The sequence below is a fragment of the Siphateles boraxobius genome, unplaced genomic scaffold (assembly GCF_051911475.1).
Source record: "Siphateles boraxobius isolate OS27281-9 unplaced genomic scaffold, OSU_SipBor_1 35, whole genome shotgun sequence".
Lineage (NCBI taxonomy): Eukaryota > Metazoa > Chordata > Actinopteri > Cypriniformes > Leuciscidae > Siphateles > Siphateles boraxobius.
Window position 1 is genome coordinate 15876366 of NW_027508975.1, and position 7099 is coordinate 15883464.

A 7099-nucleotide genomic window follows, 5' to 3' on the forward strand; every position below is an offset into this window, starting at 1 on the left:
TTTTGCATGTGCTCTGTGTCGTTTATTGTACCACTTTGTCTGTTTTACCTTCAACCCTTTGTGACGATCTGGGCAGTACTGTGCTAATACTGCTGAAGAACTGAGTTCTTGCTTCAATTTTTCAAAAGCTTGTTGTTGTGGACTCCCCCACACCCAGACGTTTTCAGCTTTGAGCAGGTCTCTGATAGGTCCAGTCAACTCTGCAATATTGGGTGAAAATTTTCCAACGTAATTCACCATGCCAAGGAATCTCTTGACATCAGCCGTATTTTTAGGCTCTGGCATTTCTTTGATAGCTTTTATTTTGTCTGGGTCAGCTCGTATGCCTTCTGCACTGACGATGTGTCCTAGGAACCTAACTTGAGGCACTGCAAATTCACATTTTTCGTTCAGTGTCAACCCCTTCTGTTCCAGACGGTTCAGAACCTTGATAAGTCTTGCATCATGTTCTTTACGTGTAGCACCGAACACCAGGATGTCATCTGCGTGGCACAGTGTGCCCTCCAGGCCCTCGAGTAGTTGTGTCAAACGTTTTTGAAAGTGTTCAGGTGCTGAGGAAATGCCAAATGGAAGGCGGTTAAAACAGTATCTTCCATAAGGCGTGATGAAGGTAGTGAGTGGGACCGAATCTTTATGCAAAGGAATCTGCCAGAATCCAGCAGTAGCATCCAACTTAGAGAACACTGTTGCCCCTGAAAGTTTTGCCAGTGTTTCATCAACTGCAGGAAGAATATGTCTCTCTCTGCAGACATTGTTATTTAGATGTGTCAAATCAACGCAGATTCGAATCTTGCCATTGGGTTTCGGCACTATCACCATACCTGAACACCACTCAGTTGCTTCTTCAATTGGCGTTATTACCCCTATTTCTTCCATCCTTTCCAGCTCCTCTTTCACTCTATTCATCATAGGCAGGGGCACTCGACGAGGGGCAGTCAGAGCAAATGGAGTGGTTCTCTCTTTAAGTTTGATTTTGTATTCTCCTGCCAATTTTCCAAGTCCTCTGAAGACTGTTGGGAACAGCTCTTTGTAGTTCGGATCTGCTGTTTGTATTGCATCCACTGTGTGAAGTAAGTCCAGCTCTTTTATGGCTGGTAGTCCAAGGAGAGGGGACACCAGTCTTGGTATCACAAACACAGGGTGTTTTATCACTCTTCCCAGATGACAAAGTGATGCTTTAAACTGCCCTCTCACCTGTATTGACAAGTTGCTTGGTCCACACAGCTTTTTGTTCGGGCGGGCTGAGAACACCGTGGCTCGTCTTTGAGTACATACTCTCTGGGATGGCTGTCACTGCTGCTCCTGTGTCCAGTTTGAAAAGAATTGGCTCGCCGTTCACTGCAATGAACTTTTGCCAGACATCAGTCGAATTCTCAGACTTTACGACTCCCAGGAACACAGTCTCTATGTTCTCCGTCTCATCAACATGATATAATTCCTCCAGTCTTTTCTTTGTTTTGCAGACTGCAGCGAAGTGGCCTTTTTTGTTGCACTTCCTGCACTCAGCCTCCCTCGCTGGACAGCTGTTCAGTGAGTGTGCTTGTGGCTTTCCACATCTACCACATCCCTTGCTGGCTTCGTTGTGTTTTATACTGTCTTGTCGTCTTTGCAGCCCTTTTTGTGCAAATCTTGGTTTCATTTTGTATTTTAACATGTCCATGTTTACCTCATTTGAGTCACCGCTTGCTTGTCTTAAGATCGTCTGCTGCTTTTTTATTTCTTCACTTTGTCTAATCTTTGTGATGGCTTTACTGAGTGTGAGCTCTGGGTCAAGCTGTAGTCTCTCTGACAATCCGTGATCTTGTATGCCAACTACCAGTCTGTCTCGTATCATTTCCTCTTGAAGGACTCCATACTGGCAATTTTCTGCTAGTTTATGAACTGCAGTGATGAACATTTCAGCTGATTCGCCCTGTTCTTGGCACCTCTTGTTGAATTTAGCCCTCTCGTAGATCATGTTATGTTTACATACGAAGTGTTTCTCGAACGCTTCTTTAACTTTGTCATATATTTTTCTGTCTTCTTCAGAAAGAGCCAGTGTACACATGATATCATCAGCTTTATCTCCCATTGTGTAGATAAGCGAATTAACTTGATATTCTTGGCTTCTTTCAGTAATTCCCGCTGCTATACGGAATCTCTCATATCGTCTAATCCAATTTGGCCAGCTGCCAAAATCATTGAAGTCGAAATGTTCAGGCGGGCTTAATGAGAACAAAGTATCCATCTTATATGTTTACCTTGATGCTGTTTTATGTTGAATTATCTTCGGGGTTTTCTTTTTTTCTTTTCTTCTCGTTTTATCGTCTCGGAGCTCACTCACACTCTGTGTCCGTCTCGCAGCTGCCGCCGTCCCGATCGCCTGATCTCGTTTGATTAATCAAAACTTCACTTACACTCTCTTGTTCTCGCCGTACTGGGTCGGCCTGTTATCTTTTAGAAAGCGAGGTAAATCCGCTTCTGACACCATGTTAGATTATTCATAATGAACAGACAGGAGACAGCGGGCTCTTAACATGGATGCTTTACTGAAACTCCTTTTTTCCTGCGCATGATGCGCATGCGCACATTAAACATCCAAAACATCCTACCGGTACAGTTTGGGGGCGTTCAGACTTTAGTAAGTCAATGGCCCGGATGGTCTTCCCTGTGTACTCCACATACTCGCTTTCCTCATCCTCTGTCAACCAGGCTGAGTTGTGAAGGTGACTCAAATAAGGAAGAAGTGAACGACTGAGGCTACAGGCTGAGAGGACGTCGCAGAGCAACGACTTCATCATGTGTAGGAGTGGGCCCCTGGACCTCCACCTCTTTGCTCGCCCATACTTCCTCCTGCACCTCGCTGTCCTTCTCCAACCAAGCAACCATCTTTCTTGGGTTCATTTTAGCCTCCAGCGTTTGGGGGTTTGCTTTCTGCAATTACCCCGGTGCCTAAAAAGTCAAATATTGACTGTGAGAACTTCAATAATTTTCGTCCCATATCTGATCTCCCTTTTTTTGCTAAACTCTTGGAACAAGTGGTTGCTTCTCAATTGACTTCTCACTTAATTGAGAATAATCTCTTTGAGCCTCTGCAATCAGGTTTTCGTAAATTACATAGTACAGAAACAGCTCTGGTTAGGGTCACCAATGACCTGTTAATTGCTTCAGATTTTGGCTGTCTTTCAGTTTTGATCCTACTTGATTTCAGTGCTGCTTTTGACACTGTTGATCACTCAATTTTAATTACTCGTCTTGAAACTGTTTTTGGGGTTTCAAATACTGTTCTTAATTGTTTTAAGTCCTACCTCCTTGATCGGAAGCAGTTCGTTGCCATGGGTGGATTTAGATCTGAGGTTAAGGTCGTGCAGTCTGGCGTCCCTCAGGGGTAAAATTTGGGCCCTCTTCTTTTTAATATTTGTTTATCCTCTTGGCCAGCTTTTGAGATCACTGGGTCTAAATTTTCATTTCTATGCAGATGATACTCAGATCTACGTTCATTTTAGACCTAATGAGATTGTGCCTGTTAATTTTCTTTCTGAGTGTATTCCTAAGATGAAGGAATGGATGACTGATAATTTTCTTTGTCTAACAGTGAAAAGACTGAGATTATGAGTGATTATGCTTGTTGGTTCACCCCACCAACTAGGCAAAGTAGAGCCGGTCACTCTAGCCCTTGATGGCTCTACTGTGGAGTTTAAATCTAAATTGAGGAATTTAGGAGTAATTTGATGCCAATCTAACATTTGAGCCACATGTTTTGAATACTGTTAAAATCTCATTTTTGCATCTTAGTAATATTGCCAGATTGCGTCCAATGATGTCGTTTACTGTTGCTGAGAGATTGATAAACACTTTTGTGTTTTCGCGTATTGATTACTATAATGCCTTGTTAGCTGGCGTGTCGAAGGTAACCTTAAACAGAATGCAGGTTTTACAAAATTCGGCTGCCAGAATCCTTACAAGAACTAACATACAAGACCATATTACTCCCGTTTTGGAGTCTTTGCACTGGCTTCCCATTAAGTTTAGGCTGGATTTCAAAATTTTGATGCTTGACAAGGCACTGCATGATTTGGAACCTCAATACTTGACCGAGCTTTTAACTCCATATACTCCAAAACCTGATCTTTGTTCTTCGAATACTGGTCTTTTAACTGTTCCCTCAACCCGTTTGAGATTAATGGGAGATAGGGCTTTTACTTCATTAGCTTCTAAACTTTGGAACTCTCTACCGATTGAGATCAGGCAAGCCAAATCATTTGGAAACTTTAAATCTCAGCTTAAAACTAATTTTTTTAGGTTAGCTTTTAATTGATTTATTGTGGTTTATTTTATTTTACTGTGTATTATGTTTCTTTGTGTGTTGAATTCTAAACGCCGTCATAACTTATGCAGATGAACCGTCCTGACAGGACAAAGAAAATGTTTTTCCCGCTCACAGAACTCAAGTCGATTGGTCAGTTCACTCCAGGAGGTGTGAATCCGGACCCCCTTTAAAGTCAGGACCAGCGGTTTCCTCTTTGTCTTCAGTCTGTCTTCAGTTTGTGTTTTCAGTTTGTGTCTTCAGTCTTCAGTTTTCGTCTTCTGTTTTCTTTTGTTGCTTTTTGTTAAGTTTTTGTTTTCCCTTTTCGTATTCTTCTTTGTTCATTTCCACTGACGAGTGAAATGAACTTAGCCTATCTGGCAAACTTTACTTTCAATGGACATTTAAACTTCCTGTGACGACTTGCGCTCCGAAGAACAGAGAGAACGCGTGAAACTACCAAGGACCGCCACACACACGCCTTATTGACTCAGCAACACAAGAGAGATATATGTGCAAGTATTTTATTTCCTATCGAGATCTAAAAGCTGTCATGGTTGTTTGCCCCATTTAGGGTGATTGTGATTCCTTTTTGTTTCTCTCTCAAGGTTCCTTTGTCCTTTGTGATTTTGCCTTAACTGTTGACCATGTTCTCCCTCTTTCTATCACTCTCTGATTCTCATTCTCTTTCATTGTTTGTTGCTTTATTTTGTTGTATATACATTTATTCCATGTAATTTTAGTCACCGGTATATGTAGTTTTCCTTGATTAAATCCATTATATTCATTTATTGACTCTGTCTCTTGCTCATATTACGAAGTCCCTTAAATGTTTGATTTCAGCTAGAAGCTTTACAATTGTTGATACTTTAAATAGTATTTCTTTTATAGAACAGGGAAGCTATTTGTCACTGTCACGGTTCATGAATTCACTGTGGCTGCGTTCCAAACCGCATACTTCCCTACTATTTAGTATGGGAAAAAGAGTAGGCGAGCGAAAAAGTATGTATGAATCCAAAAGAGTAGGCGAGAATTACCTGGGTGACGTACTAATTATCGCGAGATTCGGACTTAAGTGCGTTCGAATATGCCTACTTTCCTACTATATAATAGGCGAAAACAGTACGTGAAGGAAGCAGTACGTTCGAAACATCAGTATTCATAAAAGAGTAGGCGAGAAGTTCCCGGATGGCTTACTGCTTCCGGACAGATTTTCGAGTGCTCAACCGATGGATACTCTTCTATCCCAGGAGGCCACGCGAGAGGATACGTCATTATCAAACATCGTAGAGATCGGCGACGCGGGTGCTTTCAAATGTGAGTAAACACGGTTCCTTGTGTTAAAATTGCATGTGTTGAACTACTGTAGAGTAAACTGTTGAATTGTTGAAGGTGTAAAGACGTTACACAGTATAGTATAGTTGTGATTTTGCTGTAAAAACACGTTTTATTATGTATAACGTTAGCTAACAGGGGAGCTTCAGTAAGGACACGTAAGTTACGTCTCTAACGTGGATTTACATAAACCATATACATCTTAAAGACTTTTATTTTAAATGTATATTTACATCTGACAGGAAAATCTTCAGTAAGTATTGCAGAAGAGCACATCACAACATGAAATAGACTTCTGAGTGATGTATGTGTGCTATTATGTAGAACAAATCTGTAAAGTAACTAAACATAAGTTATTTATTTTATTTGTCCATTACTGTTGATAAATTGAGGAACATTTATGTTGGATAAAAAGTTAAAACAACCTCAACATGTAAATGTAGTGTTGTTGAGCTCATAAATCACAGAGGTAATGTGAATCTTGTCTGGATGTTACAGGGACAGATGAACAGATGTGTGTTTATCTGGTTGAGAGATCATGAAGCTGAATGCTGCCATCAAAGACTTTGAGTGACACTACAGAAATGAATAACAACAACTATTTCAGTATTAAGTTGTAGTTTATTTTAATTATTGTAATTTCAAACAGAGCTATTACAGCACTTTTCTGATTCTTGATTTATGTGCATTTGCTGCAGATCTTTTGTGGTGGAGCAGGACCTGCAAGGAAAGATGATGGCAGCATTTGTGAAAAAAAGCGTTTTTTGTCTTCTAAAAAAATAATACTGAAATCAAATGACATTGTGCGGTTAAAATGACTGCTTTTATGTTATGTTTGTGCATTTTTGTAGGATCTGAAATGTCAGCAGGCTGGTGTGGGCACTGAGGATGAGGAGTCCAGAGCTGAATCCTGTAGATGGTGCCATGGATGAGACCCTCCATCACTCCACCTGCCCTTACGAGACCCTCCATCACTCCACCTACTCTTATTGCCTCAGATTGTGAAGCACAACACATCACGTAACAACCTCAGGCACAAAGGCACGGCTCACCTCTGGCGGTCAGCGGATTCATCAGAATAAAGCCGCAGAATGGGAGACGGCAGAAGGATGTGGTTTAGCGCCTGTAGCCTACATACATGATTGTAGTTTGAATAAAGCTTTGTTTCATGTGTTGACTTATGCATTTGTTTATTGTGTGATGGTGACTTTCATTAATTGTTTTACTAATTTATTAATATTTCTCATTGTTGTCAGTAAATAAAATATAATTATTTAATTAATGCTTTATTTAATTGTTTGAATGAAACTGTACATATGTTCCTATTACACATCTAGAGTGTATTCAATCATAGCTATATGACATTACATTTTGTTTGTTCTATTTAATTATATTTTCAGTTAAAAAGTAATATAATTAAGTATTGGTCAGCATTTATCGTTGTTATTATTGTATGTTTTGGATGTGGGATAGCAATGC

At 40.4% G+C, this 7099-nt stretch overlaps 1 long non-coding RNA gene across 2 annotated transcripts; it reads left to right on the top strand.

Annotated features, from left to right (window-relative positions):
- Positions 1-5222: 5222 nt before the first annotated feature.
- Positions 5223-6711, top strand: LOC143702656 (uncharacterized). Of its 2 annotated transcripts, none has more exons than XR_013190491.1 (3): positions 5223-5602; positions 6119-6233; positions 6319-6711. It is a non-coding gene; the product is annotated as an uncharacterized LOC143702656 (long non-coding RNA). The 2 variants fall into 2 exon arrangements; XR_013190490.1 differs by having other exon boundaries at positions 6119-6190.
- The last annotated feature ends 388 nt before the right edge of the window (positions 6712-7099 follow it).